The following is a 22,386-nucleotide window of genomic DNA, read 5'->3' as shown; positions in this document are numbered from 1 at the left end:
GCATCGGCAGGTGGACTCTCAACCACTGCGCCACCAGGGAAGCCCCTTTTATTCTTTTTAACACAAATATGTTCTAACTTGCAACTTATTGAAATACAATTAATTTGAAGATCGAAGTTTGAGGTAATTTCCCTACTGAAGTTTTTTTCCTGTTCTCCCTTGGTCATTTCTCTTCTTTTTCCCTAAATTGTGGCTGATTATATATTCTGTTGCCCCTCCAAATGCTTTTGCTTTATGCTTTGAGTCAGCTGAAAATGAGTTTACTATGCCTGGTATAAACACTCGCACAATCTCTCTTGTGTCAAAGTGCTTTCCTTGGCTGAACCGGGATTGTCGATTGATGGTGTCTGTCTCCTTGGAACCATGTGAGGCATTCTGAATTAGGAGGAGTCACCTCCAAGGTTGAATCTCTCTAAATGGTGAATTGCCAGCTAGTTATACCAATACATCAAAATACCTCTTGAGGTGCAACATAATCACTATAAATCTACACCGACCAGATCTTGGGATTCTTGGAGGTCAATCTTTTAGTCATTTATTCATCAGTCCATGATAAATTCACTTGTACCAAATTTCGCCATTTTTCTTTTTTTTTTTTAACACCTTTATTGGAGTATAATTGCTTTATAATGGGGTGTTAGTTTCTGCTTTATAACAAAGTGAATCAGCTATACATATACATATACCCCCATATCTCTTCCCTCTTGCATCTCCCTCCCACCCTCCCTATCCCACCTCTCTAGGTGGTCACAAAGCACTGTGCTGATCTCCCTGTGCTATGTGGCTGCTTCCCACTAGCTATCTATTTTACATTTGGTAGTATATATATGTCCACGCAACTCTCACTTCATCCCAGCTTACCCTTCCCCCTCCCCATGTCCTCAAGTCCATTCTCTATGTCTGTATCTTTATTACTGTCCAGCCCCTAGGTTCTTCATAACCTTTTTTTTTTTTTTTAGATTCCATATATATGTGTTAGCGCATGGTATTTGTTTTTCTTTTACTGACTTACCTCACTCTGTATGACAGACTCTAGGTCCATCCACCTCACTACAAATAACAGTTTCGTTTCTTTTTATGGCTGAGTAATATTCCATTGTATATATGCGCCACATGTTCTTTATCCATTCGTCTGTCGATGGACACTTAGGTTGCTTCCATATCCTGGCTATTGTAAACAGAGCTGCAATGAACTTTGTGGTACATGACTCTTTTTGAATTATGGTTTTCTAAGGTCATATGCCCAGTAGATGGATTGATGGATCATATGGTAGTTCTATTTTCAGTTTTTTAAGGAACCTCCATACTGTTCAACATAGTGGCTTTATCAGTTTACATTCCCAGCAATAGTGCAAGAGGGTTCCCTTGTCTCCACACTCTCTCCAGCATTTATTGTTTGTAGATTTTTGGATGATGGTCATTCTGACTGGTGCGAGGTGTTACCTCATTGTAGTTGTGATGTGCATTTCTCTAATGATTAGTGATGTTGAGCATTCTTTCATGTGTTTGTTGGCTATCTGTATATCTTCTTTGGAGAAATGTCTATTTAGGTCTTCTGCGCATTTTTGTATTGGGTTGTTTGTGTTTTTGATATGGAGCTGCATGAGCTGCTTGTATATTTTAGAGATTAAGCCTTTGTCAGTTGCTTCATTTGCAAATATTTTCTCTCATTCTGAAGGCTGTCTTTTCATCTTGTTTATGTTTTCCTTTGCTGTGCAAAAGCTTTTAAGTTTCATTAGGTCCCATTTGTTTATTTTTGTTTTTATTTCCATTTCTCTAGGAGGTGGATCAAAAAGGATCTTGCTGTGATTTATGTCATAGAGTGTTCTGCCTATGTTTTCCTCTAAGAGTTTTATAGTGTCTGGCCTTACCTTTAGGTCTTTAATCCATTTTGAGTTTATGTTTGTGTATGGTGTTAGGGAGTGTTCTACTTTCAATCTTTGACATGCAGCTGTCCAGTTTTTCCAGCACCACTTATTGAAGAGGCTGTCTTTTCTACATTGTATACTCTTGCCTCCTTTATCAAAAATAAGGTGACCATATATGCGTGGGTTTATCACTGGGTTTTCTATCCTGTTCCATTGATCTGTATTTCTGTTTTTGTGCCAGTACCATGCTGTCTTGATTACTGTAGCTTTGTAGGATAGTATGAAGTCAGGGAGCCTGATTCCTCCAGCTCTGTTTTGCTTTCTCAAGATTGCTTTGGCTATTCGGGGTCTCTTGTGTTTCCATACAATTTGTGAAATTTTTTGTTCTAGTTCTGTGAAAAATGCCAGTGGTAATTTGATAGGGATTGCATTGAATCTGTAGATTGCTTTGGGTAGTATCGTCATTTTCACAATGTTGATTCTTCCAATCCAAGAACATGGTATATCTCTCCATCTGTTTGTATCATCTTTAATTTCTTTCATCAGTGTCTTATAGTTTTCTGCACACAGGTCTTTTGTCTCTTTAGGTAGGTTTATTCCTAGGTATTTTATTCTTTTTGTTCCAATGGTAAATGGGAGTGTTTCCTTAATTTCTCTCTCAGATGTTTCATCATTAGTGTATAGGAATGCAAGAGATTTCTGTGCATTAATTTTGTATCCTGCTACTTTACCAAATTCATTGATTAGCCATAATAGTTTTCTGGTAGCATCTTTAGAATTCTCTATGTGTAGTATCATGTCATCTGCAAACAGTGACAGCTTTACTTCTTTTCCAATTTGGATTCCTTTTATTTCTTTGCCTTCTCTGATTGCTGTGGCTAAAACTTCCACAACTATGTTGAATAGTTGTGGTGAGAGTGGGTAACCTTGTCTTCTTTCTGATCTTAGAGGAAATGGTTTCAGTTTTTCACCATTGAGAATGTTGCCTGTAGGTTTGTCATATACAGTCTTTGTTACATTGAGGTAAGTCCCCTCTATGCCTACTTTCTGGAGGGTTTTTATCATAAATTGGTGTTGAATTTTGTTGAAAGCTTTTTCTGAATCTACTGAGATGATCACATGGTTTTTCTCCTTCAATTTGTTAATTTGGTGTATCACATTGATTGATTTGCGTATATTGAAAAATCCTTGCATTCCTGGGATAAACCCCATTTGATCATGGTGCATGATTCTTTTAATGTGCTGTTGGATTCCGTTTGCTAGTATTTTGTTGAGAATTTTTGCATCTATGTTCATCAGTGATATTGGCCTGTAGTTTTCTTTCTTTGTGACACCTCTGTCTGGTTTCGGTATCAGGGTGATGGTGGCCTCACAGAATGGGTTTGGGAGTGTTCCTCCCTCTGTTATATTTTGGAAGGGTTTGAGAAGGATAGGTGTTAGCTCTTCTCTAAATGTTTGATAGAATTTGCCTGCGAAGCCATCTGGTCCTGGGCTTTTGTCTTTTGGAAGATTTTAAAACCCAGTTTCCATTTCAGTGCTTGTGATTGGTTTGTTTATATTTTCTATTTCTTCCTGGCTCAGTCTTGGAAGGTTGTGCTTTTCTAAGAATGTGTCCATTTGTTCCAGGTTGTCCATTTTATTGGAATATAGTTGCTTGTAGTAATCTCTCATGATCCTTTGTATTTCTGCAGTGTCAGTTGTTACTTCTGCTTTTTCATTTCTAATTCTGTTGATTTGAGTCTTCTTTTTTTCTTGATAAGTTTGGCTAATGGTTTATCAATTTTGTTTATCTTCTCAAAGAAACACCTTTTAGTTGTATTGATCTTTGCCATTGTTTCCTTTATTTCTTTTTCATTTATTTCTGATCTGATCTTTATGATTTCTTTCCTTCTGCCAACTTTGGGGTTTTTTCATCTTTTTTTCTCTAATTGCTTTAGGTGTAAGGTGAGGTTGTTTATTTGAGATGTTTCTTGTTACATGAGGTAGGATTGTATTGCTATAAACTTCCCTCTTAGAACCACTTTTGCTGCATCCCATAGGTTTTTGGTCATCGTGTTTTCATTGTCACTTGTTTCTAGGTATTTTTTGATTTCCTCTTTGATTTCTTCAATGATCTCTTAGTTATTTAGTAGTGTATTAGCCTCCATATGTTTGTATTTTTTACAGATTTTTTCCTGTAATTGATATCTAGTCTCATAGGATTGCGGTCAGAAAAGATACTTGATATGATTTCAATTTTCTTAAATTTACCAAGACTTCATTTGTGACCCAAGATATGATCTATCCTGAAGAATGTTCCATGAGCACTTGAGAAGAAAGTATAATCTGTTACACTTTCTGGCAAAACATCTCTTTTATGACAGAGTAAAGACTTAAACAATATTCTTCCTCTTTTGGCAGTGGAGTTTCTTATTACATCTAAGCATCAACAAATGGGGTCAAAGAGAGACTGGGAAATTTTTCTGCAAATTTGGAAAGCGTCTATTCCAAATATTTTAATGCTATAGGATGACCATTTGATTGAAAGATATGGTTAAAAAATATTATATACTATCTTGGAAATACCATGTTGGAGTAGAAAAGCCATTTTAGAAATCACTCATTACTACCCCCAAACTTTACTGATGCAAGTTATGTGATTTCCCCAAGACCACACAGCTTACTTGTATTATAGATAGCTTTATTACCGGGGTTATAAAGATCAAACGTACCATGATGCCTTCAAAATTATCTTATCATATTCACCACAAAAATACAGAAAAGGAAAGCAGTGTAAGAGAGTGGTTAAGTGTAGGCTGTGAAATTAAATTGCCTGGGTGCAAATTCCAACAGCACTACTTTGTGATTTTGAACCAATTATGTAATCTCTTCATGCTCCAGTTCTCTTCATCTGGTAAATGAGGGTGACAATAATTGCACATACCTCTAGTTTACCAGAGAATTAAAATAGTAAATCCAGGAAAACTGTTTAGTATATTGTCTGGCACATAGGAAATAATCAATACTAGCTAGAATGAAGATTATATTGTGTATTTGATACACTGGCTAAATTTGGTTTCATGTTTCAATTGTATTTCTTTCCTTTGTATTCAGGGTCAGAATTATTCTAAAACGACCTTTTAAGGATTGTCAATCTACAAGTTAGACTATGGTAAAAGCATCCAATAGAAAAAAATGAACTCTAAAATTAATTTTAAAAAGCATGGGCCCAGGTATAGAGCTGTTTTCCACTGTAGTACACTAGAGTCAAGTTATTTCTTTGAAAACCCTGTTAAAATGACTCAGAAGTCATATATAAGTAACATCTCATCCACTGTTCTCCAAATTTTTGTCCTCCATTAAGCAGTCAATGATCTGATTTTTGCCAGTGTATGGACATTGCCAAAACATCACCATATTTAAATGACAGTGATTAAATCCATTTAACACACTGTGTATGAATTTCAAAAGGTCTTTATGACTGTTTAGCTCATCTTTATGGACCTTCAAACTTAATAGCTTTGGTTGCAATACAGAAGTGATTTCCAAAAGTTAAGCATCTTTTCAAAGCTACTGTCAGATTGTTTAGTTGATCAAAATTATGATGTCATCCAGACACAGATCTCCGTGTGTCCTTGCTCTTCAACTTGTCCACTAATTAACGATATAGTGGTGGGGTGTGTGGGGAGTGAGATATGGTCCACTGTCAGTTAACAAAGACATTAGTCAAAAGAAATATCAGTTCAGTTCAGGGAATACAAATGTCATCATTTTGCTCTGGTTCAATAGTTTTAGGATGATATATAGGTTCATTTAAAACTCATAGTACAATAACCCATGTTGGAGTTATCAATTCCTCTCCTTCCCCATCTGAAATGTTAAGGTAGCCAGTCTTAAACACAGAGCCCCAGAAAATTATAATCAAAAGAACTAGCTCACGACACATTCCCCAAGCATACCTCTCCTACAGTTATGCTAATCAAAAATATCTACAGACATTGCCCAACATCCCCTAAGGGATAAAATCTTCCCAGATTGAGAATCAGTCTCATGCATCCAACAGAAGACTGCTTGTTCTAGATCAGGGATTAGTAAATTACAGCCCATAGGCCAAAAATAAAACCCGCTGCCTATCTTTGTAAATAAAGTTTTATTGAAACACAGTATATTCATTCACTTACTTATTGTCTATGCTGCTTTCTCACTAAAAGAGCAGAATCGAGGAATGGTGACAGGTATTGTATAACCCATAAAACCAAAAATATTTACTATCTGGCTCTTTAGGAAAAAAATTTGCCAACTCCTGTACTAGTCTACTGATTTCAAACATTTTTTTAGTGATGACAACTTTTTATAATGAAATCTTACATAAAAATTGTGTCAGACAGGGTCCAGATGGAACTTTCAACTTGGGTAATTTGAGAAAGTAAAGCATATGCAGAATAATTTATATAGGCAATTTCAAACGTGTGTCAGAGTATAGAGAAATCACGAAGGGCTAAGAAAGCTGGGCATTATTACCATCTCTAGGCCTGAAGGGGAGAGGACCAAAATGACCTTATAGGAAGGGAGCCAGAAGAATGAATACCTCCCTCACATTCTCCCTTTCTCCAGTCTCAGACCAGTGTTCCCCGATGGCTAAATCCAAACAGAAGCAGGAGAGCAAGATAATCCATTGATATGGTCCTTATTCATCAGCATACCAGGTCACAGAGCAGAATGTAGAGGGTGGAAAGTAGACCTGGGGGTCAAACAGAAAAGAAACACAGCATAGAGCACTAATAACCAAAACTGATCAAAGCAAAGTTTCTGTGATGTTTAGTGGGGGAAGGTATTGAGATCAGCACAGGTTGGCCTTATCTCGAACCCACTGGTCCAAGTTGAAATAGAGAACTCAGTTTGAAAAGTCTCCTAAATCCCCTTCTGGCCTTCTCACTTCATTTGTCTCCTTTCTGAAGCAAAATCCCATAGTCAGATATTTCAATGCTGTCTTTTCTAACAAACTTCAATCCTTAACCCATTTCCTCCATTCAAACCTTAAATCCCAAGTACCAGACATGCCCCCATCCCTCTCCTGCCTGCTACCTTCTCTGTTCATATCCTCAAGCTACTAAACATTGGTAGAAAAAATTTAAATACCCTGATTACTGAATCTCTACAATGTCATAATATCAGATAACAGGGGCCTAACTGCTTGCTAAGCTTCCCATGACTTTCAGCCCTTAACTAAAACTGCCTGAATATCCTAATCACCAAATCTGATAGCCTTTTCCTAAAACTTCATCAACCTTAAATTATTTGCATCAAAAGATCTTGTCATTGGGCTTCCCTGGTGGCGCAGGGGTTGGGAGTCCGCCAGCCAATGCAGGGGGCGTGGGTTCGTGCCCCTGTCCGGGAGGATCCCACGTGCCGCAGAGCGGCTGGGCCCGTGAGCCATGGCAGCTGGGCCTGCGCGTCCAGAGCCTGTGCTCCGCAGCCGGAGGGGCCACAACAGTGAGAGGCCCGCGTACTGTAAATAAATTAATTAATTAATTAATTAATTTTAAAAAATATATAAAAATTTTTAAAATAATTTTTAAAAAAGATCTTGCCATTATTCCTTCCATCATGATTTATTTCTTCTGACTTCCAAAGCAGCATATATATATATTTTTTATAATTGAAGTATACTGATTTACAATGTTGTGTTAGTTTCAGGTGTACAGCAAAGTGATTGTTATACATATATGTATATCTATGCTTTTTCATATTATTTTCCCATATAGGTTATTACAAAATATTGAGTATAGTTCCCTGTGCTATACAGTAGGTCCTTCTTGGTTACCTATTTTATATATAGTAGTGTATATATGTTAATCCCAAACTCCTAATTTATCCCTCCCCCGCGCCCTTTCCCCTTTGGTAACCATAAGTTTGTTTTCTATGTCTGTGAGTCTATTTCTACTTTATAAATAAGTTCATTTGTATCATTCTTTTAGATTCCACATATAAGCAATATCATATGATATTTGTCTTTCTCTGTCTGGCTTACTTCACTTAGTATGATAGTCTCTAGGTCCATCCATGTTGCTGTAAATGGCATTATTTCATTCTTTTTTATGGCTGAGTAATATTCCATTGTATATAGGTACACATCTTTATCCATTCATCAGTTGATGGATATTTAGGTTGCATCCATGTCTTGGCTATCGTAAATTGTGCTGCAATAAACACTGGGGTGCACATATCTTTTCGAATTAAAGTCTTCTCTGGATATATGCCCATGATTGGGATCCCGGGATCATATGGTAACTCTATTTTTATTTTTTTAAGGAGACTCCATACTGTTCTCCATAGTGTCTGTACCAATTTACATTTCCACCAATAGTGTAGGAGGGTTCTTTTCTCTCCACAACCTCTCCAGCATTTATTTTTAATGATGGCCATTTTGACCAGTGTGAGGTGATACCTCATTGTAGTTTTGATTTGCATTCCTCTAACAATTAGCGATGCTGGCCATCTGTATGCCTTCTTTGGAGAAATGTCTACTTAGATCTTCTGCCCATTTTTTGTCTGGGTTGTTTGGTTTTTTTGATATTGAGCTGCATGAGCTGTTTGTATATTTTGGAAATTAATCCCTTGTCAGTTGAATCACTGCAAACATTTTCTCCCATTCTGTAGGTTGTCTTTTTCTTTTGCTTATGGTTTCCTTTGCTATGCAAAAGCTTTTAAGCTTAAACGATCATATACCATGATCAAGTGGGATGTATCCCAGGGATGCAAGGTATTTCAGTATCTGCAAAGCAGTGTGATACACCACATTAACAAATTGAAGAATAAAAACCATATGATCATCTCAACAGATGCAGAAAGCTTTTGACAAAATTCAACATCCATTTATGATAAAAACTCTCCAGAAAGTTGGCATAGAGGGAACATACCTCAACATAATAAGCGCCATATATGACAAACCCACAGTTAACATCATACTCAACAGTAAAAAGCTGAAAGCATTTCCTCTAAGATCAGGAACAAGACAAGGATACCCACTCTCACAACTTTTATTCAACATAGTTTTGGAAGTCCTAGCCACAGCAACCAGAGAAGAAAAAGAAATAAAAGGAATCTAAATTGGAAAAGAAAAAGTAAAACTGTCACTGTTTGCAGACAACAGGATACTATACATAGATAATCCTAAAGATGCCAACAGAAAACTACTAGAGCTCATTAATGAATCTGGTAAAGTAGCAAGATACAAAATTAATGCACAGAAATCTCTTGCATTTCTATACACTGACAACAAAAGATCAGAAAGAGAAATTAAGGAAGCAATCCCATCTACCATTGCATCAAAAAGACTAAAATACTTAGGAATAAACCTACCTAAGGAGGCAAAAGACCTGTACTCTGAAAACTATAAGATGCTGGTGAAAGAAACTGAAGATGACTCAAATGGAAAAATACATCATGTTCTTGGATTGGAAGAATCAATATTGCTAAAATGACTATACTACACAAGGCAATCTACAGATTCAATGCAATTCCTATCAAATTACCAATGGCATTTTTCACAGAACTAAACAAAAAAAATTTTAAGTTGTATGGAAACAGAAAAGACCCTGAAGAGCCAGAGTAACCTGTAGAAAGAAAAATGGAGCTGGAGGAATCAGGCTCCCTGACTTCAGACTATACTACAAAGCTACAGTAATTAAAACACCATGGTACTGGCACACACAAAAAATATAGATCAATGGAACAGGATAGAAATGCCATAAATAAACCCATGCACCTATGGTCAACTAGTCTATGATGAAGGAGGCAAAAATATACAATGGAAAAAAGACAGTCTCTTCAATAAGTGGTGCTGGGAAAACTGGACAGCTACATGTAAAAGAATGAAGTTAGAACATTCTCTAACTTCAAAAATAAACTCAAAATGGATTAAAAACCTAAATGTAAGACCAGACACTATAAAACTCCTAGAGGAAAACATAGGCAGAACACTCCTTGACATAAATCACAGCAATATCTTTTTGCATCCATTTCCTACAGTAATGGAAACAACAAAAATAAACAAATAGGAGATGTATCTTTGTGATATTATTTGAACCTTGAATCAAGCCAAGCCTGAAGACTTTCTCTCATTTTACTTTTCACAATTGCACCAGATTAATCTTCTTAAATCATCATTTTGATTGCTTAAAACCTCCTTAAGTGACCACACAATGAAATCCCAAATCAGTGGTCTGATGTTAAAGTTATTTCATTACCTGACACCAACCCAACCCATCCATGCTTGCTCTCTATGACTCCCCTTCTCATACCTCATGCTGTAGCTCCATTGTGTGTTTGTGTGTTTATAGTCACAATGCTGTGCATTAGATCCCCAGAATTTATTCATCTTCAAACTGCAAGTTTGTACCCTTTGACCAACACCCTCAACCCCTGATAACCATCATTCTACTCTCTGTTTCTATGAGTTCAGCTTTTTTAGATTCTATATACAGTGATATCATACAGTATTTATCTTTCTCTGTCTGACTTATTAGATATTTGACAGAGCACATGTAAACACATACCCCATTTTCCTCTCAAAAGGAAGTTCTCTGAGATGGAAGAAATAACTCTATCCCATAACATAACTAAATAGAGGTTCTTTAAACTTTTTCAGTTCTGATGATGAATAGTAAACCAACACAGTTAATCTATTCACTGATTTGTTTATTATCCATTCACTCAACAAGTTCTTATTTAACTCACCAAGTTCTTATGTAATGTCTAGTGTGTGTCAGGTACTGTTACAGGCTTTGAGGATATAGTAGTAAACAAAACAGACGAAAATCCCTGCTCGGAGAGCTGTGGAAAGAGACAGCAAAAAAGAAGAAAAATAAGTAAAATTTGTAATATTTTGCTGAATATGTGATAAATGCAGGAATAAATAAATAAGTAATAAATAAATGCAGGATAAATGTGTGGGGGTAAATTACAACCCCGCACTTAGAAACATTTCTAGCCATGATCAACTCCCCTTAGATGGTGGGTAGAAATGTGACGATATTGAGCTAGTGAATAGAGGAGGCTCTTGTAAACCATTCCATATTAAAAATATTTAGTAAATCTTGTAAACTTTCAGGAGCATGGGGGTATACTCTTGTTTCAGCTTGGCTCATTTCTAAGGTAATTTTCATGGTGAATTTAAGTATATAGCTCCTTTTTTGCAGTTATGTTCAGGATTACAATGAGAGCTTATTGGCAGAAGAATTGTATATACTTGAAATGTATTCAATTTTGACATACTGGCATTAAAATTAAAAGCATATTGGGCATCAATGTTTTCTCCTTCATAATTACAGGAAACTTTATCACCAAGTGATGATGGCCATTTCTCCCATTATATTCCAACAAAATAACAGCCTTAAAACTGAACTTGGCATTGCTGTGGTCTGAGGAAATGTTTTATACTTAGCTTCAGAACATAGAAATTTTTCTGACCCAACAAATCCATGAAAAATGATGTGTTAATGTATGTGTGTGTTTGTGAGAGAGAAAAAGAGAGACAGAGAGTGTTTGTTGGACATTATACATACGTGGTTATGGATAGAGAGAGGAAAACAGGCAAAGAGCCAGTAAAATAAACAATAAAAAATCTTTGGTTTGTGGTCAGGCATGAAGCTGTAGCTTGGGCCTTCAGTGGCTCCAGCAATGAGTTAATAAGCCAATAAAATATGTGTCCATTTTAGATGTTCAGAGGTCAAAACACTTGAGACAAAGTGAGTTACATGACCAAGTTCCCCTGAGTCAGGATCATATTCTTGTTCGCCAAGATGCCTTAAATATTTAGCAGAGCCATCTGTATTACTGAAAAAATAATCTCCATAAAGCTCTCAAGACCACCTCTATATGCAGTACTGTAAATGACATTGAATAAAATAAAAATGAAATGATCTATAGTGGTGGCAATCTAGTCTTCCTCCTACCACCTCCCAAAACTAAAAGCCATAAGCTAAATAGCAGATGCTCTTTATTTTTGTTGTGAGTCAACAAGTTTGGCAATTTCTCTGTAGTCAGAAATGTTCACTGGGGAGGAAGTAAGTTTCTACCTAAAAATTTGAGTATTTTTACAAAGAACAACGTTCATCTCAGAACAAGGAAATATTAGTCACAAAACACAACAACAAAATGTTCTCAGGGTCCCAAAGTTTCTGGATGCATGGCATACATGGGATATAGGAATTCACCAACAGGAAAATCAGTACAATTCACTAGCATGTATAATTCTGGATTTAGTCCTCACCCATTGCTTATTGGCTGAGTGAACTTGAGTTACTTTACTTTCTCAAGTCTCAGTTTCATTTGTTATGATGTTGTAGAGGAGGAAAAATAATTTTCCCTCTACTCTTCTGAGTAATAGCTGAGACTCCTGTAATACAAAAACAGGTTAATAAGAGAAAAACAAACAAGTTTATTAACACGTATACCTCATGTACACATGGTAGATACACAGGGGAAAATGAGTAACTCTCCAGGGTGGCTTAGAATTCTGACTCAAATACCATCTTCACCTAAAGACCAAAGAAGGAAAGGTGAGAAAAGGTCAGTCACAGGAGGTTATTAGCACAGTAAACAAGGATAAGTTTGTTACGCAGATTTAAGTTGGTGCCTTCTCCATTGGTAAGAGTCTCTTGTGATTTAGAATCAAACTTCTCTTTCTGATACAGAAAGGGAGACGTCCTCAACCAATGGAAAGTCTTAAGGTTGTCATGAGGATTCAATGAGCTGAGGTAAATAAGGTATTCAGAACACAGTTGGAACATAGAAAGTGCCAAATAAAAGTTAACCATTATTATTTCAGATCGATGTTTCTTCATGTGTGGTCCCTGGACTAGCAGCAGCAACATTACCTGGGAACTTAGAAATACAAATGCTCAGGCCTCATCCCAGACCTACTGAATCAGAAACTCTGGAGGCAGGACCCAGTACTCTGTTTTAACAAGCCCTGAAGGTGATTCTGGTAACCACTGAAATGAGAACCATGCTGATAGAATAGAGGGTTATACAAAAAAGAAGTAAGTTCTAATATAATTCATCACTAAGAACTTCTGTTTTTCTGTGACTATTTAAATGCAGAAGAATGCTTGGTTTTATTTCTTTCCAAACAACTAAAAAAGAAATCCAGCAGTAGCTTGAGAACAGTAGGATTTCTGTAGAATAACTCTTCCCATCTTATTTTTGACTTTGCTTAGACAGACTCCTTTATGCCACACAACTGTGTTCCAAGAGATCTATTATTAAATTGTGTTAATGTATTTTGTAAAGCCAAAGATACAATGGAAAAACTCAAAAGAGAGAGCCTACAGTATTGGTGAGAATTATGAAATTATACATTTGAACACAGCCTATTTATTACTCATTAGTCTTAACCAATTCCATAAACAAAATCATATGACTATAAGATTGGAGCATATGCTGAATCAGTGACAAACCTAGGTGCAGGAGTGTAATGCAGGGTTTCTAAGTCTGTACATTTTGTGGCTTGAGTATAGTCAATAAGGTGTATGCACAGTTAAAGGTAAAATTGCCGTTTAGAACAAAGTAAACCACAGTGTGTATTTCTGTCACTTCATCCTCCACACTGCTGCCATAGAGATTTTTCTAAAAAACACATTTAATCATGTCACCATACAACTTAAAAGACTTAAATGGCTCCCTTAAGCCTGGCATGAGAGTCTTTGTAATCTGGCACCTGCTGACATATTTCACGGACCCCAGTCCTATAATTATAGCTCCTCTATGGAGCCTTGCTTGACAGCCTACTCCTCATCACTAGGGAGCTGGTCCTTCCTAACTCAGAGCTTCTGGAGCACCGTGTGCAGACCTCTAGAAGTCTTTTTTACATTACATTATAATTGTTTGAACGTCTGTCTCTAAACAAGACATTTACTTAACTTTTACTGACGGCAAGAAGCACATTTTCATTTTTGTGTCCCCAGCAGTTGGCATAAAGCCCAGTACGAAAGAGACACTTAGTAAATAAAGACATTCTGTGGGTCTAAAATGTAAGATCTATACATGAACCAGAGATCAGCCCAGAAAAAATACAGCCATCACCTGAGCATCTTTCTACCCGTATTACAACCAATATTTTTGAATTTTGAGAAAAAGTTCTGCCACTTTCAAGGTTCCAGTGTCACCCTCATTCTAGCAGACACAGTCTCCAAGATAGAATGTCCTGTTCCCAGTATCTTCTGAGAGCCACTAAAACTCATTTCATTTAAGACATTCTGACCCCCCAAAGTTACTATGTCAGTTGATATTGATTGAAACCCCTGATTTTTATCCCAGGCTGCATGTCATGAGCTTTACAGTTTCAAGACTTAAGTCAAAACTGCAAAATAAGCTGGGTGTAGCAGTTTTAAGGCAGCCGACCCCACATTTGTTAGCTTACTGAATAATCCTCCTGGCTCCAGAATCATTGTAATTATTTGCTGATCCACAACTCATCGCTCTCCATTGTACTTCCCTCACAGCCCTGCTACCATTTCACAACTTCTCAGATTAGCGTTTTAGAATGCTTTCCCTTCTCCACTTGGCTCTTCTCTATGTCCTGGTATTTTATTCTTGATAATCATTCAGCCCCGAAGGGTTGCTGGAACACCTAGCAACTATTTGAGCCAATTCCTTCACTGGAGCACCGGATGTTTGAGTCACAACACCTTGAATTAATCGCAAATTGTTTGAGAGTATCCTATTTGTTTGGTTGCTCACTATCATCTCCCTGTCTACTGTCATAACCCTTAAGCCAAAGGACACATTTTCAGTTTTGAAGTGAACTGGAGCGATGTATGGGTCTGGATAGAATGACAATAATTCTCCCTGTAAGTACCCAGCTCCTCACTGTCTGCCTGGAGAAATCTAGTGACAGTTCCCTGTTGCTGATTCTGAGATATCTGAGGCTCCTCCTTGCCTGGAAACTTCTGATGCTCTTTTGCAATGACCAACAGAAGCTTCAGTTTTCTCATCCTTACAGGGCTTCTGTAAGGATTAATTCAGATAATATAAAGAAAGCTAGGTGTTGGTACCATACACATTGTAAATAATCAACAAATGGTAGCCAATCTAGCCATTGCAACTGTATTTTGAAGTCTGTTATTAGTTTCTTAGGGCTGCCATAACAAGTACCAAAAACTGGCTTAGAACAACAGAAATTTATTGTCTCACAGTTCTGGAGGCTAAAAGACCAAAATTTAAAGAGTTGACAGGACCACGCTTTCTCTGATGGCTGTAGCGAGGGAGTCTTCTTTGTCTCTTCTAGCTTCTGGTAATTGCGGGCAATCCTCAGTTCCTTGGCTTGTAGATGCATCATTCTAAGTCATATGGCCATCTTCTCCCCGTATGTCTCCATATCATCTCCCCTCTGTGCTAATCTGTCTCTGTGTCCAAATGTTTCCTTTTTATAATGACACCAGTCATATTGGATTAGGGCCTAATGACCTCATTTTACCTTCATTACCTCTATAAAGATCACATCTTTTGGGGAGAATACAATTCAATCCATAACAGAGGTGAAAGGTAGCAGAATATGTCACCTTAAAATATGACTGTAGGAGTTCAGGACATGCCACTCCAAAATATGCCACTTTGGTATATTGACTATTTTGAGCTGAAGGCACTTGAAAAACAGCAAATGCAGGTAGAGACTTTCTCTGAACTTCCCTTATGTGCCTAAACACAGATCCTCCAAAAGGAACTCACTTGCCATAAATCCCTTCCCTGGGAGTTTCATTAGGCAGAGAAGATTGACTTAACTACAGGAGAGAAGGCTAGAGGGCAACACCATGCCTAAACGAACGTTGCCACAAACTATCATGTCTCCCAAATACATTCTTCTAAGGACCCATTCAATTTTCCTAAAAATCATTCACTCTGCCCTGAGAGGCCTACATCCTTTTTCCCCTTTCCCTACTAAGATAGTATTTAAGTCTGAATTCTAAGTCACCTTGGGCTTACTCATTTTCTTCTGAGTATCTCCCATGTAGACATGAGGTATACGTATTAATAAACTTGTTTGTTTTTCTCGTTAATCTATTATTACAGAAGTCTCACCGAGAACTCAGAAAAGTAAAGGGAAGTTATTTTCCCTCCCCTGCAGAAGGAGAGCAGCCAATTGTGGTAAGAATACAGTATAGAATGGTATTTTGTTTTTCTAATAACTGACCCAATTTTGTTTTGTTGACCTCCCTTTTCTTGCTGAGGAACAGGATTCCCTGGTTATATTTCAATTTAATTTCTCTTTTGTTCTTAAAATAATCAGACAAGTTACCCCTTCAGGCTCTCGCTGTCCCTGGACAGCACCTGTCTTGGGTGGGGAGAAGGCAGTGGCACACTGGTAGACCAACTCTTTAGGGGAGAAAAAATCCAAAGTGCCCAATTTGTAGCAGTGACTGATTTCCACTGTGTATTAATGCTATATAGAGTAGTCCAACCAGGGCTGATTCAAACTACCAATGAACAACTGGCAAAATTCCTGAAAATGTAAACTTTAGTCTCTTGAGCAGGTATGAACTATTTCCAGCACCCCACTGAAGGCATGGTCTACTTTCTCATGACTGCCTTCTCCCTTTCTCCTCTCTGATTCTCCAACCTGCATTTACCCACAAAACTTCAGGCAACTGATGTGGGAGCGGGTAACACTGACTTACTTGAGATGCAGCAAGCTGCTCTCAGCAACTCTGATATCTCTTTCTGGAGGTTGTTGCTATCTCTTATCCACCAACATGACAGGGCCTCCTCTGCATGGCAGGTGTCCAGGGACTGGATGTGCATTTGTTGGTTCATTGCAGGGTCCTGAGGGGGTCTTCCTCTGCATACTGTTTTATATGGAAAATCCAGCTTCAACTTGGCCTCTACTCCTCAGCCCTTTCCTTGTGAAATTTAACCTACAGACTTTCTTTTTTTTTGGATCCACTCTTCCACAGTCCTTTTGGGAGATATTGGCAAGAAGGCTTTTGCCCCATCCATCTTCTTTGGCATCCACCTAACGGAGGGAAATCTAAATATCTTTGCAAAAAAAATGGTGGGAGAGGCAGGTGTCCTCTGGCTAAGCCATGTCTCTCCTACCACTTTCTCCTTGCCTAATTAGCAGCAAACACTCTGCTGGTCCAATAGGAAGCAACTTTAAGACAAGAGAACATTGTCAGCACCTAACCAAGTGGAGAGGAGGAAACAGATGTACATCCCCAAATGTACAGGAAAAGGAGAGGAACAAGTCTAAAATCCTTCTTTGAGTAGGAAAGAATAGTTTCCACAATACAAATTCTGCATTCTCCCAAAAGTCATCATTTTCTTCCCTTCCAGTCTCTCTTTTTTTTTTCCTTTTATAAATTTATTTATTTATTTTTGGCTGCATGGGGTCTTTGTTGCTGCGCACAGGCTTTCTCTAGTTGCGGCAAGCGGGGGCTACTCTTCGTTGCAGTGCGTGGGCTTCTATTGTGGTGGCTTCTGTAGTTGTGGCTCACAGGCTATAGAGCACAGGCTCAGTAGTTGTGGCACACAGGCTTAGTTGCTCCACGGCATGTGGGATCTTCCCGGACCAGGGCTCGAACCCGTATCCCCTGCAATGGCAGGCGGATTCTTAACCACTGCACCACCAGGGAAGTCCCTGGTCCGTCTTAAATGTGACTCACTGATAAAGACAGGGAAACCAGTTCAGCCTTCCTAGCAGTAGGAGCAAGGATTAGAAAACTCATGACTGAAAACCAGGTCCTTGGCCTTGGAGAGTTCAGTAATTTTATTATCAGAGCTCTGACTCCACTTTTTGATTATCTTTAATAATGTAGTGTTTGCTACATTATTCAGCCACCTTTGGGAGAAGAAAAAGATATTAGTAATAATAGATAACATTATGAAAATAGAATAATCATACCTCACAATGCTCCCTTACATTATTATTCCAGTAGTGGAGAAAAAATAAAAAGCTTGTTTTTCATCAAAACTAACCATAATTAAATCTGTCTTCCAGGTTGGAAGAATAGGGGGAGGTATTAATTTATGTCACTGGGAAAATAAATCTCTCTGCTGCCCCTTTTCAATTGCAGAGACTGGTGGGCGAGAAGGATTGAGACCCAGATTAGATGATTTAGCAGAGCAAGGGCACATTTATTTTCCTCTGGATATACAAGAAGATCCCCAGAGCAGAGACTGAGGATAGTAGGGTCTACTACCACTTCTGAGGGGGAGGCAACAGAAGTAAAGGAGGAAGCAAAAAGATAAGAGGAATGCAACACTATGGTAGCTGAGGACTGTTTTGTTTCATTTTTTTCTATTTTCCAGTTAAGATATTTGCTCTGCTAGGATATAAACCCCCTTCTGTGTTCTCAAACGTGCAGTAAAGACTATTACACATAAATGCCCCATGAGAGTATTATTTTTTTCTTCATGTAATTCAAAGAGAAGAGGATGAGTACAGTGTTCGTGCAGCATGGGGTGGAGAGAAGGGAACTTACATGGGAGATGAGAGGCTAGGAATGTGGAATAAGTTCTCCCAGAAGCAGGAAGTAGGAGTCAACCCTGAACCAACAATAATCCCTGGAAAGGTGCAAAAATCTTGAAGAAGACCGGAGAACAGAGGGTCTGCGCTGACATCTGGGTTTTATTATTCATACTGTAGCTATTGTTTTATTCTCCACTAGGGAGCTAAACAGAACACACCCAACACAGCTCCCAGTAACATCCAAGGCACGATGGCCCCTATATCTGGGTCAGGGACTTGTGAGAGGTATATTACCAACCCTTTATACACCCCTAATAAGCACTGACTTTAATTCATTCTCAGGGCCATGTGGTGAGAAAGTTGGAAAATGTAGCTGTTTCCTGGAGCTGACATGTGGGTATCCAGGATGACCTCACGCCAGTTGCTACACACGGCTACTATCATTCTTCAGTCTTAATCTAATAGAGGGGTGAACAGCAGGTGCCCTCGAGGTAGCCCTTCCTTTTCCAGAAACTGAAATCTGTCACAGAGCACTGCGAGTCCACAGAGTTGAGTAAATATGAGCCAATCTGCACTATTGTGAGGCATGCAGTCCCTGTGTCCCGCTGACCCGCTTGGCAAGAGCACTTTCCGTGCCCAACATGAACAGCACTGTGTCATCCTTTCTTCTCTGTGCAGGAAGAAAAGTCAACAGCTAGAACTTTGGTCCATTACAAACGTAAAACGTGCTTCTCTAAAGAGCAGCATTAGAAAGTCTTTTCTAATAAACTTTTCTCATTAGGAATTCCACATCTCGTCACCTGAGAAGTCTCTCATGTGGCAGTTTTGTGATAGATGCCACAGCTCTGTAACAGTAGCAGCAACGCCCTCAGCTGATGGTATTTCACTTTATGAAATTCAAATCCACAAATATATGCCAGGGATGTTAGTGGCCAATGTGCCTTCCACCCTGTCACAACATGAAGTAGGGATATTAGATTTTATGGCACCTATAAGCCACTGACAGTCAAGTGTCTCACACACTTCTTTTTTAGAGACCCTAGTGGATTTTTCTTTGCTCTTTTTTCTTCCTTTTTAAACTTGCATTTCTTTAGTTAGTTGTGCATTTTCTTCAAGGTGGAGTAAAAGCCTTTAATATTTGAATTCCATGAAGAGCACCTACTGATATACAACTCAACTACTTTAAGCTGCCAAAAGCAACTATGTTAAATACACAGTATACTGAGTTTCCAGAGGGGACAGTGTATACAGTTCCTTATCAGGTGTGCTTTGGTGTAGATTTACACTATGTGCCTTTGACTATCTTTCTTTTTGGAAGAGTCCCTGTTGCTTGTCAGAAGGTGTGCTACTGGGTACTTCCAGTAAAGACAGCCTTTATTATTAGGGTCAGTTATTGTGTGAACTTAGAAAAGTAACAAGGTCTTGTAGTTTAGTTTTATCTTTGACAAAATTGGGTTGTTGTATGATCTGCTATCTAACCAACTCCCTCATGAATCACCGTGGCATACAAACAAGAACAATTTAGTGCACCTTACTTCTAATACTGATCTTCAGTATACCCAGCATATTATGAAAGCAAAATAATTGAAAAATGGAAAAGAGAAGAGAAAGGAATGAAATGAGGAAGAAGTAAAGGAAGAAAAGGTAATAGGATCAATCAGACATTAAGGAAGCTCTGGGGTCCAATTGTATTTTCCATTCACATCTTTCCCTGGCTAGAAAAATCTGCTCTACAAATAGAAACCCCATATTTGGGGGGTATACTCTTAGGCTGAGGATACATGAATAGTCTTTATACTTGTCAGCAACTAGTTCCTTTTGTCTACCTTGGTAATCCCAGTATCTTGCACATTAACGGTACTCAGTAGAGGCTCTGACAAATATTTGCAGAATAAATGTTTAAAGCTAATGTGTAAATCTTTAGATGAAAGGTTGATAAGGAAAGGGAGAGATCAGGCTGTGAACACTTGAATTCAAGAATCAATATTAATATCACTAAAATGAAACAGCCAGCTCCAATGTGTCTCCCGAAGTGATGTGATGTGAAATATATAACATCGTATTCTCACAAAAACCTGAACCTGCGTCAGATGAAGGCTTTAGAGCTGAATTCCAGTCAAAAAAGAAAATGGCAGCTGGAGGAACAAGTTTAACACCACCTGAAGGAAACAGACGTTCTACAGGTCAACTCATAGTATCTTTAACAAGTTAATGACAAGGAGAAAAAGAGAGAGAGAACTACCATGGACCTTGACGGAATCTCAATTTGACCAAATAAATTATACAAAGACAATTAGGGAGATTGTATTGTGTACTGTGTGGTAAATGATTCCACATCATTTACCACACAGTACAATAAAGCTATGGCTATGTAAGAAAATATCCACGTTTTTGGAAATGTATACCAAAATAGAATGATGTGATAATTGAGGTGTGCTTAAAATAGTTAACACACATGCATAAAGAGAAGGGGAATAGATAAATATTGTACAGCAAAATCTTTAAAAACACTGGATCTGGGTAATAAGTATAAGGATGATATATGTATAGGGGTACATTTTGTTGTTCTCCACCCTTTTATGTTTAAAACATTTATAATATAATTTTTTTCAAAAGTAAATACCTTGGGGGATGTTCTGACCAGGAAGGGGCATAGGGAACTTTTTGAGATGCTAGAAATGCTCTCTGTATGATCAGGATGGTAGTTAAATAAATGTGTACATATGCAAAACTCATCAAACTGTACACTTAAAATTATGCTCCTTGGGCTTCCCTGGTGGCGCAGTGGTTGAGAGTCCGCCTGCCGGTGCAGGGGACACGGGTGTGTGCCCCGGTCCGGGAAGATCCCACATGCCGTGGAGCCGCTGGGCCTGTGAGCCATGGCCGTTGAGCCTGCGCGTCCAGAGCCTGTGCTCCGCAATGGGAGAGGCCACAGCAGTGAGAGGCCCGCGTACCAAAAAAAAAAAAAAAAACAAAAAATGCTCCTTATTGCATTTAAGTTATATCACATTAAAATAAACAAACTAGTCTCCATCTTTAGTAGGCATTAAATAAACACCTGCATAAGTAACTAAATGTAGCACACATCTGCTCCCCTGGTGCCTCCACTTAAGAGATTTCTGAGAGTTCCGGCTTCCACTCTTTACCTAGTCTTCTATGTGCCAAAAAGCAATGACACTCTGTCACTGAGAATGCTATCTCCATGTTTTAGAGGCTGGAAAAACTATCACCCAGTTTCTGAGATGATGCGGCTTGAAAAAGAGGTAAGTACGAGCATTGGCCTTGAGTCATCAGCATCACAGAGCCCTGTAAAGAAGTGGAGGAAAAACTGATGTGTCCTAAGGCAAAGAGATTCAAGGAGAGAAAGCTGGGGGAGGGTCAGAGTGAGAGCATCAGTAGAGGGACGGTGGCTCCGTGGAATTGAACCCCTAGGTCTGTGGCTCAAAAAAGTATGTGGCGCCAGACAGTCCCACCCTCACCATAAGATCCTGGGGATAGCCTTGAGGAAAAGCTGTTGAAGCTGCTCCTAGCTGGAGGAAAAGAAAGGAAGAGGAGAAGAATAGTGGAGTGAGCAGCTATCCAAGGTCCTTTTCCATGGAGACCATAGAATGAAGTATGGTGGATGTGGAGCACCAACACTGCAGCGTAGTTTATTGTAATGACTGAATCTTATCCTTTTCATTTTCACAAGAGAGAATATTACAGAGAGGGAACATAATGCATGACAGGAAATGAATAGAATCAAGGAGGCAGGCAGCTCTGATGACCTCTGAATCACCTTTGGGGTTGTTCTTCCCTTGTCTTGAAGAATAGCACACCTTCACAGCTGAGTATCACTATGGTCCAGTCCTGTGGGATCTAAGAAGTCCTACAGCCATCTCCTTCAGTTCAAACTGGCAGAGTTTCTGCTGAGGTGGCTGATTAGGTCCACGGTTCATACTGATGTCCTATCAAACGGTTGTTCCAACACACTCTGTGCTCTCTGCATACAGGGAGAATTTTCGAAATCTTTAAATTCTGGTTCCTTTTTGCATAATAATTCCTTCTACAATTCATTTATCTCTTCTTGTG

General features: G+C 38.5%; 1 protein-coding gene across 9 annotated transcripts in view; it reads right to left on the bottom strand.

Annotated features, from left to right (window-relative positions):
• The window catches only part of TMC1 (transmembrane channel like 1), a 360,191-nt gene that overhangs the window by 159,375 nt on the left and 178,430 nt on the right, over nucleotides 1–22,386 (bottom strand). For 4 of the 9 annotated variants that reach the window (XM_067039582.1, XM_059072715.2, XM_067039583.1 and 1 more), the window contains 3 exons: nucleotides 12,305–12,388; nucleotides 10,587–10,682; nucleotides 6,445–6,588 (listed from right to left, as the gene is read on the bottom strand). The exons of 2 other annotated variants lie outside the window; for them this stretch is intronic. The gene's annotated coding sequence lies outside the window, so the exon portion shown is untranslated. Of the gene's footprint in view, nucleotides 1–6,435; nucleotides 6,589–10,586; nucleotides 10,683–12,120; nucleotides 12,181–12,304; nucleotides 12,389–22,386 lie in introns of those variants that run through there. 3 more of the 9 variants (XM_067039585.1, XM_067039580.1, XM_067039586.1) reach the window with 3 other exon arrangements.

Source organism: Kogia breviceps, chromosome 8, assembly GCF_026419965.1.
Source record: "Kogia breviceps isolate mKogBre1 chromosome 8, mKogBre1 haplotype 1, whole genome shotgun sequence".
Taxonomy (NCBI): Eukaryota; Metazoa; Chordata; class Mammalia; order Artiodactyla; family Physeteridae; genus Kogia; species Kogia breviceps.
The sequence above is the reverse complement of the archived record's forward strand: the minus strand, read 5'-3'. Positions and strand labels throughout refer to the sequence as shown.